The 18,686-nt window shown below is 41.8% G+C and overlaps 1 pseudogene; it reads right to left on the bottom strand.

Annotated features, from left to right (window-relative positions):
• Positions 1-12,812: 12,812 nt before the first annotated feature.
• LOC101033812 (nucleolar protein 16 pseudogene) lies at positions 12,813-13,343 on the bottom strand (annotated as a pseudogene).
• Positions 13,344-18,686: the final 5,343 nt, after the last annotated feature.

The following is an 18,686-nucleotide window of genomic DNA, read 5'->3' as shown; positions in this document are numbered from 1 at the left end:
AATTGGCTAAAATTAACATCAATTTACCATCCAAAGCTCCTCTGGAAGTTGCAAGCCTTCAATAGACTCTAGAGTTCCAAAAGGATTATATCAGATTCTGTCAGGGCAATTATTGTCTACATGGGGAGACAGAAACTTGGTGCTTCTTACTTGGCCATCTTTCCTTTCATTACTTTTTAAAAGTGAGTAAGATTTCACTGTGTGTATTATATATACCACATTTTGTCTATCCATTCATCTGTGGATGGACATTTGTGTTTCCATCTTTTGGCTATTGTAAATAATGCTGCTATGCACCAATGGTGTATAAGTATCTATTTGAGTTCCTGCTTTCAGTTATTTGGGGTATATACTCAGAAGGGTAATAGTTGGATCATATTGTAATTCTATGTTTAATTTTTTTTTTTTTTGAGACGGAGTTTCGCTCTTGTTACCCAGGCTGGAGTGCCATGGTGCGATCTCGGCTCAGCGCGATCTTGGCTCACCGCAACCTCCGCCTCCTGGGTTCAGGCAATTCTCCTGCCTCAACCTCCTGAGTAGCTGGGATTACAGGCACGTACCACCATGCCCAGCTAATTTTTTGTACTTTTAGTAGAGACGGGGTTTCACCATGTTGACCAGGATGGTCTCGATCTCTTGACCTCGTGATCCACCCGTCTTGGTCACCCAAAGTGCTGGGATTACAGGCGTGAGCCACCGCGCCCAGCCTTCTATGTTTAATTTTTAAGGAACTACCGTATTCTCCCCACCCCCATTTTTGTACCTTAAACCTATGTTGCTTTTTAATTATTACATTAAAATTTGTTTGAGCATAAAATGATTCTGTAGATTGAATATTTAAAATAGATTATACTTTTTACAATGGCATTGATTGCCAAATCTAGTCTCTAAACAATAGCTATCTGGATAGCCAGTTAGCAGGTGAGAGATACCCAGTGAGCACTGTTTCTTGTGAAGGACCCTATTTCAGTGAAATAATGTGAGTAGTCTTAAATGTTAAACCATAGACAGTAAAGAGTAGATATCATTAACCTAGATGTCTCCAAATAAAAAATAAAATTTCCAACCATACAAGAAACCCTCTGAACTCCTAATTCAGTTCACTGATACTCGATTTCTTGAGTCTTTGTAGTAGTGATAGTTCAAGGAGACTAAGGAGATCTGGATTCTCACCCTGATCTAGTCACAAACTTACTGTCTGACTTTAAGAGAATCTTTTAGCCTCTCAGAGACACAGCTTCCCTAAGGACATTTGAGTTCTTTCTCTAGGTTAACTTAGGGCTTTATAATTCTGTGATTCAGTACTTTAGTACTACGCTGTTGTTAAACATCGATGACTCCTTCTAATTCTGGCTTCTTTAAAGAATCCAATAATTTGGCTGAGCATGGTGGCTCATGCCTGTAATCCTAGCACTTTGGGATGCTGAGGTGAGAAGATCACTTGAAGTCAGGAGTTCGAGACCAACTTGGGCAACAAAGCAATACCTTGTCTCTACCAAAAAAAAAAAAAAATGTTTTTTAAGCTAGCCAGACATGTAGCTCCTGCAGCCCCAGCTACTCAGGAGGCTGAGGCAGGGGGATCCCTTGAGCTTAGGAGTTTGAGGCTGCAGTGAGCTGTAACTGTGCCACTGTACTCCAGCCTGGGTGACAGAGTGAAACCTGCATCTCCAAAAAAAAAAGAAAAAAAAAATTCAATGATTTTCAAGAAATCTGTAATAATTCCTCAGTGTTTTGTTCCTAGTTACTAGAAGCTTCCTACTCCATTATGGAGGACTTCTGGTTGCAGTAACATTTGAGCAGCTCTACTGGGTACTTGTAGCTTTGCCCGTTTGCTCAGGGGTTGTGAATTCTCCTCGTGACACCTCTTTCAACATTATGAGGTCTGAAAAGCAACCTTGAAAAGAAGAAGACACTGGAAGACTTCTCAAAGGTGAGGCAGGTCCAGTGTATGTCTGTAATAGACTCTATGAAGATAGCAATTTCCCTGCAATTAAAATCAAGTGCAGAAAATAAGATTTCTTTGCAGGTACATTTGATCTGCATAGAGTCACAGGGTACTTTTCCTTCAAAAGCTACAGTGACATAAATATGATTTCTTCCATGGGTAATCTCTTTATGGAGTGATTGCATAGTTACACTTTTGGCATTCTTTCCAAAACACACTTTCTTATCTTTTGAAATATGGATAGGTTGAGAATTTCCCAAAATTTCAAGTACTGTTTCCTTTGTGCTTAACAATTCATTCTTCATTTCATCTCCCTCCTTTCACATTTTACTGTAAGCATTAAGGAGAACCCAAGCTGAACCTTCCACATGTTGCTTAGAAATCTCCTAAGCTAGATATCCAGGGTTACCACTCACAAGTTCTACCTTCTGCAAAACACTAGAACACCAGAGACAAATTCCCTGCCACTTGGATTTTCTTTCCTTCAGTTTCCAATAACGTGTTCCTCATTGGTGTTTGAGACCTCACCAGAAGCATTAAACAATTTTTTTTTCCATAGGTTATTGGGCTACACGTGGTATTTGGTTACATGAGTAAGTTCTTTAGTGGTGATTTGTGAGATTTTGGTGCACCCATCACCCAGGCAGTATACACTGCACTGTATTTGCAGTCGTTCATCCCTCATCCCCTCTCACCCTTCCCCCCACGTCTCCAAAATCCAGGTCACTGCAAATGCCTTTAATTTATTCCTTTTGATGGCTGAGTAGTATTCCTACTACCTGTTGGATTTCAGGCATGACCCACTGTGCCCAGTCAATTCTGTATTTTTTAAGTGGAATATTTAGGCCATTTATATTCAATGTTAGTACTGAGACGTGAGGTACCATTGCATTCATTGTGCTATTTGTTGCCTGTATACCTTGTATTTTTTTGTTTTTCATTTTTGCTGTATTTTGTTTTATAGGTTCTGTGTGGTTTATGCTTTAAAGAGGTTCTGTTTTGGTGTTTCCAGGATTTGTTTCCAGATTAAAAGTTCCTTTTAGCAGTTATTATAGCGGTGGCTTGGTAGTGGTGAATTCTCTCAGCGTTTGTTTGTATGAAAAACAATGTATCTTTCCTTCATATATGATGCTTAATTTCACTGGATCCAAAATTCTTACCTGATAATTGTTTTGTTTGAGGAGGCTGAAGTTAGGGCCCCAATCTCTTCTAGCTTGTAGGATTTCTGTTGAGAAATCTGCTGTTAATCTGATAGGTTTTCCTTTATAGGTTACCTGGTGCTTTTGTCTCACCGCTCGGAAGATTCTTGTCTTAACTTCAGATTCCTGGTGACAGTGTGGCTGGGCGATAACCTTTTTGCAATGAATTTCCCTGTCTTAACTTCAGATTCCTGGTGACAGTGTGGCTGGGCGATAACCTTTTTGCAATGAATTTCCCAGGTGCTCTTTGCGTTTCTTGCGTTTGGATGTCTAGGTCTCTAGCAAGGCCAGGGAAGTTTCCTTCAATTATTTCCCCAAATATGTTTTCCAAACTTTTAGATTTCTCTTCTTCCTCAGGAAGACCAATTATTTTTAGGCTTGGATTAATATAATCCCAGACTTCTTAGAGGCTTTATTCATGTTTTTCTATTCTTTTTTTCTTTTTTTGTCTTTGTTGGCTTGGGTTAATTCAAAGACCTTGTCTTTGAGCTCTGAATTCTTTCTTCTACTTGTTCAATTCCATTGCTGAGACTTACCAGAACATTTTGCATTTCTACAATTGTGCACAGTGTTTCCTGAAGTTTTGATTGTTTTTTCTTTATGCTATCTATTTCCTTGACTATTTCTCCCTTCACTTATTGTGTCATTATTTTTTTTTTGATTTCCTGGCTTTGCCTTTCTCTGATGCCTTTCTGATTAGCTTAATAACTAAACTCCTGAATTCTTTTTCAGGTAACTGAGGAACTTCTTTTAGGTTTGGATCCATGCTGGGGAGTTAGTGTGATTTTTTTGGAGATGTTAAAGAGCCTTGTTTTGTCATATTTTCGGAGTTGGTTTTCTGGTTCCTTCTCATTTGGGTAGGTTCTGTCAGAAGGAAGGTTCAGGGCTGAAGGCTGTTGCTCAGATTCTTCTGTCCCACAGGGTGTTCCCTTGATGTGGCACCCCCGCCCCCTTTTCTTGTGGATGTAGCTTCCTGTGAGCCAAGATGCAGTGATTGTTCTCTCTCTTCTGGGTCCAGCTACCCAGCAAGAGAGTCCCGTGATATGAATCCATCTATGGGTCTCTCAGCTGTGGATACCAGCACCTGTCCTGGTGGAAGTGGCAGGAGGGTGAAATGAACTCTGTGAGGGGTCTTAGCTTTGGTGGTTTAATGTTTTATTTTTCTGCTGGTTGGCCTCCTGCTGGGAGGCGGTGCTTTCCAGACAGCGTCAGCTGTGGTAATATGGAGAGAAGCTGGTGGTGGGTAGGGCCCTAGAACTCCCACAAGTATATGCCCAGTATATGCCCTTTGTCTTCAGCTACCAGGGTGGGTAGGGAAGGCCCATCAGGTGGGGACAGGGCTACGTGGGTCTGAGCTCAGACTCTCTTTGGACAGGTCTTGCTGTGACTGCTGTGGGTGATGGGGGCGAGGTTCCGAGGTCAATGGAGTTGTGTACCTAGGAGGATTATGGCTACCTCTGCTGAGTCATGTAGGCTGTCAGCAAAGTGGGGGAAAGCTGGCAGTCACAGGCCTCGCCCAGCTCCCACTCAATCTGAAGGGCCAGTCTCACTTCCACCATGCTCCCCTAACAGCTCTGAGTCTGTTTAGAGACAGTGGGCGAGCACGGCTTGAGAACTTGCCCCAGGCTACCTGCATCCCAGCTGTGAAAGAAAAGAGCTTTGGTTCTTCCTCTGCCTGTGAAATATGCACACTGAATTTACACCATCCCCTGAGTCCTGGCCAGGGAGCTTGTCACCAGGTTCAAATTGTCACGGAGTTCAGCTGGAGATTTCCTTCTCCCTGTGGCATTTTCCCCTGTGCCTCTGGCCACCCTCCCGAAGGATCCCTGTGGTGCCAGGCAGGAATGGCCTGCTAGGTGACCCAGGGAGCTCCCAGGGCCTTTCCCACTGCTTCCTCTATCTCTGTATTTTGCTCATCTCTCTAAACTGACTCAGCTCCGATAAGGTCAGAAACTTATCCTACAAATTAGACCTTCAGTTTCCCCAGTGGTGGGGTGTGTTTGGGGTGGAGTGTCTCCCTTTCCCACTTCCACAGTTTGGGCACCCACAGTATTTGGGGTGTGTCCTGGTCCTGCAAGAGCAGTCCACTTTCTTCAGAGGGTCTGTGGGTCCTCTCAGGATTGCTGGTTTGTTCTTGCAGTCATTCTGGAGTGAAAGCTGATGATGTGAGCCTTCACACGCTGCTCTGTCTGAGCTGGAGCTGCGATCTAGCCCTGCCTGCCATCCACCATGATGATCTCTCTCTGATCAGAGGCATATTTAATGTCCTATTTCTATTAGCATTCTACTCATGATGATACATATTTTCTAAGATGATAAAGCCTTTCACTTTCTCTACAGCTATCCTCACTTCCTCTTGAGCTTTCACCAGAATCACTGTAACATCCTTATTTTTACTAAAGTCTTTTCATGGCAATTTAGGCTTTTCCTAGCATGCATCTCAAAGCTCATTCAGCCTCTGCCCATTATCCATTTCCAAAGTCACTTCCACCTTTTTAGATGTTTGTTACAGAGGCACTCCATCGCTTGGTACTGAAATATGGATTATCGTTATTATTATTATCAGCTTGGGCTGCTGTAACAGAATACCACAGACTGGGTGGTTTAAATAACAGAAACTTATTTTCTCACAGTTCTGGAGACCAGAAGTTCAAGATCAAGATGTCAGAAATTTTGGATCTGGTGAGGGCTCTCTTGGCTTGCCAAGTGCTGCCTTCTGACTGTGTCCTTCTAGAGCCTTTCTTTATGCATGTGTGGAGGAGAGAAAGCTCTGGCGTCTATTCTTCTCTTCCTCTTCCTGTAAGGACACTAGTGCTATTGGTTTAGGGGCTCAATCTTTTTTTTTTTTTTTTTTTTTGTGACAGAGTCTGGCTCTGTCGCCCAGGCTGGAGTGCAGTGGTGCAATCTCTGCTCACTGCGACCTCTGCCTCTCGGGTTCAAGCAATTCTCCTGCCTCAGCCTCCCAAGTAGCTGGGATTACAGATGCGTGTCACCCTGCCTGGCTAATTTTTGTATAGAGCCTCAATCTTATGACCTAATTTAATTATTTCCAAATTTGGTTCTATCTCCAAATACAGTGGCACTGGGGATGAGGGCTTTAACATCTGGGTTTTGGAAGGACACAATTTGGCCCAAATAGTTTTCTGTCTTTTTTCCTTTTTATTTTGGCAATTTAACTATAGGTTTATCAACTCTGCTGATTTTTCAAAGAACCAGCTTTGGGATTCATTAATGTTCTCTGTTGGATGTCAATTTCTATTTCATCGATTTATACTCTTATCTTTATTATTTCCTTTCCTCTACTTACTTTCCATTTAATTTGCCTTCTACAGTGGTCCCCCCTTGTCCACAGTTTTATTTTCCACAGTTTCAGTTATTCATTGGTCAACAGTGGTCTGAAAATATTAAAGAGAACATTCCAGAAGTAAACACTTCCTATGTTTTAAACTGTGTACTATTCTGAGTAGCACGATGAAGCCTCCTGCTGTCCTGCTCTGCGCTGCCCAGGATGTGAATCATCCCTTTATTCCATGTATCTCAGCTTTATATGCTGCCTGCCTGTTAGTCACTTGGTAGCTGTCTCAGTTATTAGATTGACAGATCACAAGACGATGGGTGAGTGTAGTACAATGACATATTGTGAGAAAGAGAGCGAGAGACCACATTTACATGACTTGTGTGAGAGTATATTCCTGTAATTGTTCTGTTTTACTATTAGTTACTGCTGTTAATCTCTGCCTGTGCCTAATTTATAAATTAAATTTTCTCATAGGTTTATATGTATAGGTAAAAACACAGTACGCATAAGGTTTGGTATTATTCATGATTTCAGGCATGCACTGCAGATGGTGGTGTGTGGGGTCATAAAATGTATCCCCTGTGGAGAAGAGGGGGCCACTATATTTCTAGCTTCTTATTGACTGATTTTTCTCCTGGTTTGCAGCCACTCTTTTCTGCTCTTGCATGTCTAGTAATTTTTCTTGGATGCTGAAAATTTTGAATAGCATGTTGTTCATGTCTCAGTTTTGCTAAATTTCTTTAAAATGTGTTGACATTTATTTTGGCAGATAGTTAAGAAACTCACAGTTCAGCTTCACCTTTTAGGGCTTGTCTCAGGCTTTGCTGGGGTAGGACAATCATCCTCACTCTAGACCTAGTTGAGCTCTGTATCTAAAACATCATCCTACTGATGTCCTAGATGTTAGTGAGGTTTTTCCACACTGGTTGGCATGGGATTTTTGTTTTTGTTTCTTTGAGTTGGTATTTCTCTGACACCCAGGCTGGGGTGCAGTGGTGCATTGCAATCTTGGCTCACTGCAGCCTCTGCCTCGGGGCTCAAGCAATCCTCCCTGCTTAGCCTCCCAAGTAGCTGGGTCTACAGGTGCATGCCACCACACCTGGCTAAGTTTTATATTTTTAGTAGAGATGGGGTTTCACCCTGTGTCCCAAACTGGTCTTGAGCTCCTGGGCTCAAGTGATCTGCAAACCTTGGTCTCCTAAAGTGCTGGGATTACAGGTTGAGCCACCATGCCTGGCTGGCATGTCTTGATTATCTCCCAGCCCAGTGTGAGCTCTGAGAATTGTTTGGCTTACAGCTTTCCAGGAGACCATTGTGGGCCTATCTATGGACATATTACTATTTAGCAATAGACTCAAGGGAATCCCTCTGTTGATTTCCATATCTCTTTATCTGGACACATCCTACCCCTCAGTATTCCACCTGGCAAATGCCTGCTACTTGATACCTGCTTATCTCACTTGATGAAATCCCCGTTTATTGCTTGGATTCTCTCTCCCTGCAGCATAGTCCAAAAAATACCTCCAAGCAGACAGCTGAGGTAAGACTTACCTTGTTTATCCCCCTGCCCCTCTTTTTATCACATATCAAAGTCCTGTGAAATCTCTTGTCCAGTGTCTAAGTCTGATATAAAATTTGAATTTGATATGAAGTGTTTCATACCTTTGTTCAGTTTTCCAATTTTTTACAGTAGGAGGGCAAGGCCAGCGCTTGTTACTCCAATAGAGTTAAAAACGGAAGCCTTAGCCGGGCGCGGTGGCTCAAGCCTGTAATCCCAGCACTTTGGGAGGCTGAGGCGGGTGGATCACGAGGTCAAGAGATCGAGACCATCCTGGTCAACATGGTGAAACCCCGTCTCTACTAAAAATACAAAAAAAATTAGCTGGGCATGGTGGCGCGTGCCTGTAATCCCAGCTACTCAGGAGGTTGAGGCAGGGGAATTGCCTGAACCCGGGAGGCGGAGGTTGCGGTGAGCCGAGATCGCACCATTGCACTCCAGCCTGGGTAACAAGAGCGAAACTCCGTCTCAAAAAAAAAACCAAAAAACAAAAAACAAAAAAAACGGAAGCCTTGAATAGTCTTGTAATTAACATCTCTGATTATTTCCTTCTAACTCTCCAATCATTTCTTTCACATACCTTCCAGGGTAATCTTTTGAAAGCGTAAGTCAGATCTTGCCACTCCTTTGTTTAAGACTCTTGGCTGGTTTTCCGCCTCTCTCAGAGTAAAACCCTAAATTCCTATCATTGTCTAAGTCCCTCTATTACGTGGCTCCAGGTTACCTTCTTCATTCATTACCATTTTCCTTGCCCAGTCCTTCCCCCAATTCACACTGCGTCGACCACTCTGGTTTCTTTCTTGTTCCTTGAACACATCTAGCACATGGCTGCCTTCAAGCCTTTGCACTTACTCTCTCCAATGCTTGGTTCTCTGTGAATCTGCCTGACTCACCTGCTCTTCTTCAGTCTTCTTCTCAGACGTCAGTGCATCACACAGCCTTCTCTGACCAGTCCATTGTAAGCCACCGTAGCCCCTGCACGTCATGTTCTGTTCCCTCTCCTGCTTTATTTCTCTTCATAGCACTTCCAGCCACCCAGAATATTACATATTCGTCTGCTCTCTTGTCTCCCCCAGCTAGAATATAAATTCTGTGTGAGCAAGGATTTTTTTGTGTTCACTGCTATATCCTGAGTGACTAGAACAGAGTGCCAAGTTCAGCAAATATTTTCTGAGTAGTGCCTAAATGAGCCAGGAGCAATAATGGAAATTCTAGTTTCAATTCAGATCCTGAATCTGAGGTGACTAAACTCCCATGATGTGATTTTAACTGCCATCCTATCACTGTAGCTTGCAGATAGCTGATTATTTCAAAATGATTGTTGATGAATGAAAGATTTGGGAGGGAGGAAGGAGAGAAAGAGAGAAAGAGAGAGAGAGAAAGAGAGAGAGAGAGAGAGAGACAGAGAGAGACAGAGAGAGAGACAGAGAGAAAGACAGAGATAGAGTCTGAGTTGCCAGGCCAAATAAACAGAAAGCCCATTCCAGGATTTTCAGTGTGGAGAAACTAGAAGCTGATTATAGGACTTAACAGAGCCATCTTCAAAATTATACATATTGATGTGCATTGATGTTCAAGTCAATAATTAATGACCAATCTTCTTTTTTAAGACAGTGCTTTGCTTTGTTGCTCAGGCTGGAGTGGGTGGCATGAGCATACTTTAATGCAGTCTTGAACTCCTGGGCTCAAGCGATCCTCCCGCCTCAGCCTCCCAAAGTTCTGAGATTACAGGTGTGAAACACCTATCTCAGCCTCCAAGTTCTCACTTCAAAGTGATGGTAGGTTGTCTTATCAATTCTTTTTGTAAAACCGCATTAGGTGCCAGGGTACAGAGCTCCTGTAGGATAATGTTCCATCAAGACCCCTGGCCTGAGCAGGTCCTGCCGGGGCATCTCACTCAAGATTGCCATGTTCCGAGTGGAAAAGCTGGGAGCAGAATCAGCTAGAAAATGGTTCGGACTCAGCGTGTCCAGTGTTGGTCAGTAAGTGCTACATATTTACTTTATTTGTTTTTAGTTTTCTCTTTTAAGGGTTAATTATTAATTTAATAATGGCTTTCTGGTGAAACTACCTACCAGTAATAAAAACCATTTTTATAGTTCATGCATTTTCATGAACTTACCTTTCCCATATTCTATTTCAGACCAGATCTGGGGTTTACGAGCACATTTTTAGTGTTGATAGACTTCATAAAAATTGTTTCCTTTACAATTTTTTTCTTTATTTTAAAGACAGAACAAATTCTGTCTTTAAAATAAAACTTGATAAAATGTTAAGATAGATGACTTTGACAATTATTCTCCACTTACTGGGAAGATTAGATTGCATTTGGTCTTTAGCCAGAATATGTGTATATGTTCTGTGGCGAAATATTATTTATTTTTATTGTATTTATAGATCCTGATTAGAGAAAAAAAAAACTGGATATGTTGAGTGTTATACAGAAGAAAAAAATATTAAATTATTACTTGCCAGGTCTTTCTGACCTTTTCTGGAGGAAAATTTTCAATTCAGAATTTCTCTTATGGGTCTCAGAGGCTAGTAACTTACTGACTACAGAAGAAGTCTTGTTTTAAAGTTATATGCATGTGAAATATCACCTCTTTAAAAGCCTCTAGTGTGATATAATATACAATGTATACAATAGCTGTAGGCACATATAATATTACAGAGATGCACAGAAACATATTCTGGGGGCACACGTCTTCAAAGTTTTTTCTTCTGAGGTTCATTCCCAGGGCTTTTGTTTAGACTAAAGGAAAGATGACTCTTTTGCCTTCACTGACAGTCCTCATGATTTATGAGTTTCAGGTTAAAATCTAGTCTAAGAAGCAAATGTGCCTTATTCTCACTTGAGCATTGGAAAAGGCTCTGTGCCATTAAATATTTATATGTTTTTGGAGATTGAGGAAATATATTTGTAGATTATTGCATGAAACATGTAAACTGAGAATTTGGTTTTCACCTTCATAACTTTGACATAGTTGGTGTCACAGCTATTTGATGAAATTCTACTGTCTATGACAATGAAATCATGATTCAAGGTTACAGTTTGTTTAGGAACACAGGAGAAGGTAAGATGAATCTATGTTGTGCTTTTTTGATTTGCAGACATAAAGTTCTGCCGTGAAACTATAGGATCCGACATTCGTTTATGTAAAAACGTGTGTCTAGCAGGAACTAATCTCTTTCTAATGTCATCTTATTCCACAGAATATTAATATTAGGAAATACAGTTGCATGTGGCTTTATGCTGGATTCTGACGATCTAGGCTTTTTTGTCCATAAACAAATAAAAAGGATTTTAAGACTATAATGTAATTTCAGCAATCCTGGAAAGTTTCTAGTAATAAGAATACATATTCAAAGGCACTCACCCTTCTTGCTGACACTCAGATATTTAAAAAATAGTCTTCCATGAGAATCCTATAGTGTTTCAAAATGCCTCTAAGCATATGCCAAATGCTACTGGGAAAAGTGAAAGTACTTCCCTTTCCTTCCTTCCTTCCTTCCCTCCTCCCTCCCTCCTTCCCTCCCTCCCTCCCTTACCTTGCCTTTCCCTTCCCTTTCCTTTCCCTCCCTCCCTCCATCCTTCCCTCCTCTTTCCTTTCTTCCTCCCTCCCTTACCCCCGCTCCGTCCTGCCTCCTTCCCTCCTTCCCTTCCTTTCTCCTTGCTTTCTTCCTCCCTCCCTTACACCTCCTCCCTCCTTCCTTTCCTTCTCTTCCTTCCTTTCCCCTCCCCTCCCCTCCCCTCCCCTTCTCTCCCCTTCTCTTCCTTCTTTCAGGAAGAGACAAAGTCTCACTCTGTCCCCAGGCTACAGTGCAGTGGCACAACCATGACTCACTGCAATCTCAAACTCCTGGGCCCAAGTGATCCTCCCACCTCAACTTCGAGAGCAGCTGGGACTACAGGTACATGCTACCATGCCTGGCCAATTTTTTAAAAAATATTGCTTATAGAGATGCGATCTGGCTATGTTGCCCAGATTAGTCTCAAACCTCTGGGCTCAAGCAATTCTCCTGTTTCAGCCTCCCAAACTGCTGGAATTACTTTCTAAACCATCACACTGAGCCACTTTCACTTTTTTTTTTTTTTAATTACACTTTAAGTTCCGGGATACATGTGCAGAATGTGCAGGGGTGTTGCAAAGGTATACAAGTGCCATGATGGTTGGCTGCACCCATCAACCTATCATCTACATTAGGTATTTCTCCTAATTCTATCCCTCCCCTAGATGCCCACCTCCCAACAGGCCCTGGTGTGTGATGTTTCCCTCCCTGTGTCCGTGTGTTCTCGTTGTTCAACTCCCACTTACGAGTGAGAACATGAGGTGTTTGGTTTTCTGTTCTTGTGTTAGTTTGCCGAAAATGATGGCTTCCAGCTTCATCCATGTCCCTGCCAAGGACATGAACACATCCTTTTTTATGGCTGCATAGTATTCCATGGTATATATGTGCCACATTTTTCTTTTTTTTTTTTTTTTCAGAGAAGTAAAATATCTTTATTTTCTTATGTACACAGATATTCAAATAAACCACCCACCCTGAAAACAGCAGGTTCTGGCTTTTCCATGAACCCCCAGAAGAATATAAATTGGAGCCTCTGATAACAGTTCCTTCCCCAGAGTGGGGAGTATGTGTTCGTGTGTGTGTGTGTGTGTGTGTGTGTGTAAAACCTTCTAATTCCATGGGATCTGGCCAGCCCCTCTGGAACCACACAGCCCTCCTTGCCTTACACGCTGGCTCCAGCTTCAGGCCTTTTCCCTGGTCCAGGGAGAGGCCTCAGCCTGGGGCAGGTGTGATGTAAACCAGTCACGCAACCTCCATCTTATTCTTCTGCAAAGAATCAAGGAAGTCTTGCCACTCTGCCGGGTAAAAGCGTTTATAGACATTGATCTTATTCTGAATCTGTTTTTGGGGTATCTTGATAGTAATTCTTCTCATCGCTGGCCATGGCCTCATAGTCCTCCCTGTGGTTCTCCACCATGTAGCCTACGTAGTCGATAAGGTCCCGAGACAGAGTATTTCTTTTCTGGAAGTCTGGCTTCTGCCTCCAGGTCATTCAGCACATAGGGCTTCCACACAAGCTCCTTAGGCCTCTCCTCTATGCCCACCTCCATGACCTTCACCTTTCTCTTGCGAGGGGCACCGCCTTGTTGGGGTCCACAGCCAACCCCATCTCGGCCAGGTTCTGCCCCACCGATTTAGCGTGGTCCCAGCATGCTGGATGTGGGAGCACTCGATCCACGGCGCTGCCTTCCAGCGAGCATTCCGGTTCAGACACTTTCGGTTGACATTGTAACCAAACTTCTGCCTCTGGGTCTTGCCCTTGGCCTTGGGCATTGTGCTGACCACCCCACCAGCAGCTCACACGCGGTCGCCACGTTTTCTTTATCCAGTCTATCATTGATGGCCTTTTGGGTTGGTTCCAAGTGTTTGCTATTTTGAATAGTGCTGCAACAAACATACGTGTGCATGTGTCTTTATAGTAGAAAGTTTTATAATCTTTTGGGTATATACTCAGTAATGGGGTTGCTGGGTCAAGCGGCATTAGCTTGCTGGGCTCCATGGGGTGGGATCCACTGAGCTAGACCACTTGGCTCCCTGGCTTCAGCCTCCTTTCCAGGGGAGTGAAAGGTTCTCTCTTGCTGGCATACCAGGCGCCACTCGGGAAAAAACCCAAACCAAAAGATGCCCCTGCGGCTAGCTCAGTGTCTCCCTAAAGGACCACCCAGTTTTGTGCTTGAAACCCAGGGCCCTTGTGGTGTAAGCATCCGAGAGAATCTCCTGGTGTGTGGGTTGCGAAGAGCATGGGAAAAGTGTAGTATCTGGGCACCGTTCCTCATGGCTTCCCTTGGCTAGGGGAGGCAGTTCCCCGACCCCTTGCACTTCCCGGGTCAGGCAGTGCTCCATCCTGCTTTGGTTCGCCCTCTGTTGGCTGTACCCACTGTCTAACCAGTCCCAATGAGATGAGCTGGGCACTTCAGTTGGAAATGCAGAAATCACCAGCCTTCTGTGTTGATCTCACTGGGAGCTGCAGACTGAAGCTGTTCCTGTTCAGCCATGTTGCCAGCCACCCATTTCCACTTTTTTATGACAGAAGAAGGAGCATGAGGTCTTCTTGTCAATGGAGACTTGTCAAGAAGCCCTCCTGGTACCGTGAGAATTAGCTCAGTTAGACTGCGCATGGACTAAATCTGCTTGCGGACATGCAGGATTAAATAACAGTCAAAGAGGAAATACTGAGGTCTAGAATCAATATTTACTTACGGTACATTTGCCTAGAAAATTGACTTTAGCCTGTTGTCGCTTCTGTGGGAGACCAGATACAGGGTTGCCAAGATGAGGAAAGAGCATCCCCTGGAAGCCGTGTGTGGCGGGAGAGTCAACGATTAAGATGTAGGATCATGGCTGGGTGCCGGCCAGGAGGACCTTTTCCTTGTCAAGTAGCTGCTGCAAATCCTCCTGGCTTCTGAGGTAAATATTCCTGCAGAGTGATGAATATCAGGCACCGTAGCTTCAGAGGAGGGATTCGTCTCTGAGGACGCCCTGGAGGAGGGAACACGTGGAGAACACAGAAGAGCAGCTGTCTTGCTTTGTGAGTCTAAAGACGACTCTGTTAGGATTGCACTACCTGCTTTAACGCAGGACACAAAAATGTGGTGAGGCCAACAGGACAGTAGTCTAATTTGCTTTTGAGTCTCAGTTCAGAGCATGTTTTCTGGCCTCTGCAGGTCACTCTCCTCCACATGTCACTCAGCAACTCAGGCCAAGAGGAATGATGGAACGACAAGTCCATGGTTAGAGATTTTCTCCTAGGCAAGTGGTATGGCTTGGCTGTGTCCTCACCCAAATGTCATCTTGAATTCCCATGTGTTGTGAGAGGGACCTGGTGGGAGGGACCTGCAGGAGGTCTTTCCTGTGCTGTTCTTGTGATGGTGAGTAAGTCTCACAAGATGTGCTGCTTTTAATCCATGTATTGTTTAAGTGAAGTTTTATTTTATTCTTAAAGTAGAATGTTGTTTAAGTCCATGTATTTGTAAGTTTCCCAAATTTCTCTCTGTCATTGTTTTCTAACTTGATTACATTGTATTCTGACAACATACTCTTTTAATAGTTCTATTTGTTTTAAATTTGCTGAGGCTTGTTTTATAACCTAGCATGTAGTCCATTCTGGAGAATGAGAAGAATGTGTATTCTGCTGTTGTTGGGTGTAGTCTATAGATGAGTGTTGATCTATTTGGTTTATATTGTTGTCCAAGTATTCAATTTCCTTGTTTATCTTCTGCCTAGATCTTTTTGTTTCTTTCTTTCTTTTTTTTTTTTTTTTTTGAGATGGCATGTTGCTCAGGGTGGAGTACAATGGCATGATCTCTGTTCACTGCAACCTCTGCCTCCTGGGTTCAAGTGATTCTCCTGCCTCAGCTTCTTGAGTAGCTGGGATTACAGGCATGTGCCACCATGCCCAGATAATTTTTGTATTATTAGTAGAAATGGGGTTTCACCATGTTGGCCAGGCTGGTCTTGAACTCCTGACCTCACGTTACACCAGCTTGGCCTCCCAAAGTGCTGGGATTATAGGCATGAGCCACCATGCCCAGTCTACCTTCTGCCTAGTTCTGTCCATTATTGAAAGTGGGGCATTGAGGACTCCAAATAGTATTATTCAATTGTCAATTTCTTCCTGTCTTAGTTCAGGCTGCTGTAGCAATTATAGGCTGGATGACTTATAAACAACAGAAATGTATTTTTTAGAGTTATGGAGGTTGGAAACAGAGATCAGGGGTCCAGCAGGTCAGGTTCTGGATAGGGGCCTTTCCGGACTGCAGACAGCTAACTTCTTATTTTCCTCAAGTGGTAGGAAAAGAGCAAACTAGCTCTCTGAATTGTCTTTTACAAGGGCACTAATCCCATTCATGAGGGTTCCACCCTTATTACCTAAATTAGAGCCCAAAGGCCCCAACTCCTAATACTATCACACTGGGGTTTGGAATTTATAATATCATCAAAAAGGAAATATTTGGAAATACATCTAAAATGTTCAAGACATATGTAAAAATCAATTACAAATATTATGTCACTAAATTAAATTATTAATAATTAAACACAATTAAAGGAAAAACTAAATAAATTGAAGGAAATACTAGATCTATAGATTTACTGTTTATTGATGTACTTTGTTGATAGATTGTAAGACTCAATATTGTAAAATGTTAATTCTCCCCATCTAACCTGTAGATTCTAAACAATTTGAATTAAAAGCCCAACAATTTTCATTGCAATTTACAGGCTGACTCCAAAATGTATGTGGACATGCAAAAGACCAAAAATAGCCGAACCCAAGAATGAGAGGAAATTATTCCACCCTGTAGAAAGACCTATAACGATACAGTAATTTTTAAAATTACAGTAATTGCACTAAGTGTGGGATTGGTACAAATGGATAAATAGACCAGTGGAACATAATAGAGAGTCTGGAAACAGAGCAACACATATATGGACACTTGAATTTTATAAATGCAGAGACCTGGTGGAAAAACAGTCATTACAATAATGGGTGCTAAATTTATTGGTTATCTACTTTAAGAATAAAATAAAACTTCACTCTTACTTTACACTATACACAGAAATCAAATCTACATGGACTGTGCAATGTGAAAGGCAAAATGATAAACCTTTTAGGAAATCACATAGGAGCATTTCTTCTTGACTTGTGGGTAAGGAAATTTTTTTTGGACAGAAAAGGCAATAACATTAAGTCAAAAGATTGACAAATTGGGCAACCTAATAACAAGAATTTCTGTTCATCAAAATATCTTAGTGAGGGAGTTTTTAAAGCTACAGAAAGAAAGAATATGTGGAATGCATATTACTAACCAAGAAATAGTTTCCAGAATTTACACAGAATTCCTGCAAATCAAAAAGAAAAAGATAAACAACACACTAGAAAAGTGGACACAATTTTCTATTAGGCTTTTCACAAAAGAAGATACTTAAGGGACCAAAAAATACAGGAAAAGATAGTCAACCTTGTTCGTTTTCAGGGAAATGCAAATTAAAACCACGATGGAATACAACCCACTGAAATGACCAAACTTAAAAAGGCTGATGCTACCAAGGAATAGGAAGAGATGGGAGCAATTATAATTCCCAAAAATGTCTGGTGGTAATGTAAATTGGCACAACCTCTTTGTAAGACTGGCATTTTCTATTAAAATTGAATAGATATATATACTCTGTAACCAAACAATTTCTCTCCTAGCTATAGAACCAACAGCAATGCATATCCATGTGTATCAAAAGACACTAACAATAATGTTCTTACAGCATTAATCAGCTAAAAATAGAAACAACCAAAGCTCATCAAATAGAGAATGGATACATAAATGGTGAGTGTGTTCACCTGGTTATAATTCATCAGGCTGAACACTTTATGATTTTCTTTTTAGTGCACATTGCTATACTTCATGCGTACTTCATATGCTATACATCAATTAAGTGGGGTGTTGGGTTTTTTTTTAAACCTGGGACTGAGGAACTGAGCAGAGTTTCAGCTGAAAGACACAAATCAGTATCATTTCAGGTCAAGTGATCAAAGCCTCTACCAATTTCACTGTATGGAAACTTAAAAAATTTAAGACTTTTTTTTTTTTTAAGGAGGAAACAAACTCTTTTGAAGTTTGACCCTACTTGCCAAAAGCTATGAAATGATGACATAAATCCTTATGTATGCACTAACATTCGGACACAATGATAACTGGGAAATATTTCAGATGAGGCTTCTGACCCTTCTTACTCATTTCTTGAACTCTTGGTTACTTTTCCTATTTGCAAATTACTGCTAAGCACATATTAGCATTAAGTACATCAACATTCCTCAGAACAAATGCTAGAGCGAATACAAAACCTGTCCTCTTACCTAGAACATATGGTTTTAACAACAACAGTGATAATTTTTCATGTACCAGAGAGGAACAGTTTGGCTTGTGCCTTTTTAATGAATTCAATCTGTTCTTAGTCCCAAGCTTATAGTACACCCCTTTCTTTCTGAATGGCTCTCCAGAATGAAATGACAATCTGTAGCTGTTTCCCTTTACCACCAAGGGTACTGATATTTTGGGAGACATGGGAACAGATGTAAGTATTTGGTTCTGGGAATGGAAATTACAGATGGATAGAATCCTGTTACAATGAGCTTCACTGGCATTTTCTATTGAACAATTAGCCCTTGCCTAAATGGAAAGGCTTTCCGCTATATTCTGAAGGGAACAAGGCAAAGTGGGTTTTTATTTAGTCCAGAAAAAAAAATTCATTATTTCCAGCCTCTTTAAGTTTCAGATAGGTGTGTTCTTTTGCCAGATAAGATGGTTTTTCACATCTAAGGCTAAGGCTGCGTGAGTGTGTGTGTTTGTGAGAGAGACAGAGTGAAGGAGAGTGTGTGTGTCTGTGTCTACACAATATGTATTCTGAAGCTGGGCCTGGAGCATAAATGTGAATGTAAATTAAAATGTATTAGGGATGCTTATTTACTTCATTCCTTGGTTTAACAAAACGTTTTAAAAATCCAATTAATTTAATCTAATTTTTAATATAGCAGAAGCTGCCTGCCATAAGATTGCACGACAAAGGGCCGTAAATGATATAACTCATTTGAAGCAAGGTTTTGTAAACACATGCACGATAAAA

Source organism: Saimiri boliviensis, chromosome 3 (assembly GCF_048565385.1).
Source record: "Saimiri boliviensis isolate mSaiBol1 chromosome 3, mSaiBol1.pri, whole genome shotgun sequence".
In the NCBI taxonomy this organism is placed as follows: domain Eukaryota; kingdom Metazoa; phylum Chordata; class Mammalia; order Primates; family Cebidae; genus Saimiri; species Saimiri boliviensis.
The sequence above is the reverse complement of the archived record's forward strand: the minus strand, read 5'-3'. Positions and strand labels throughout refer to the sequence as shown.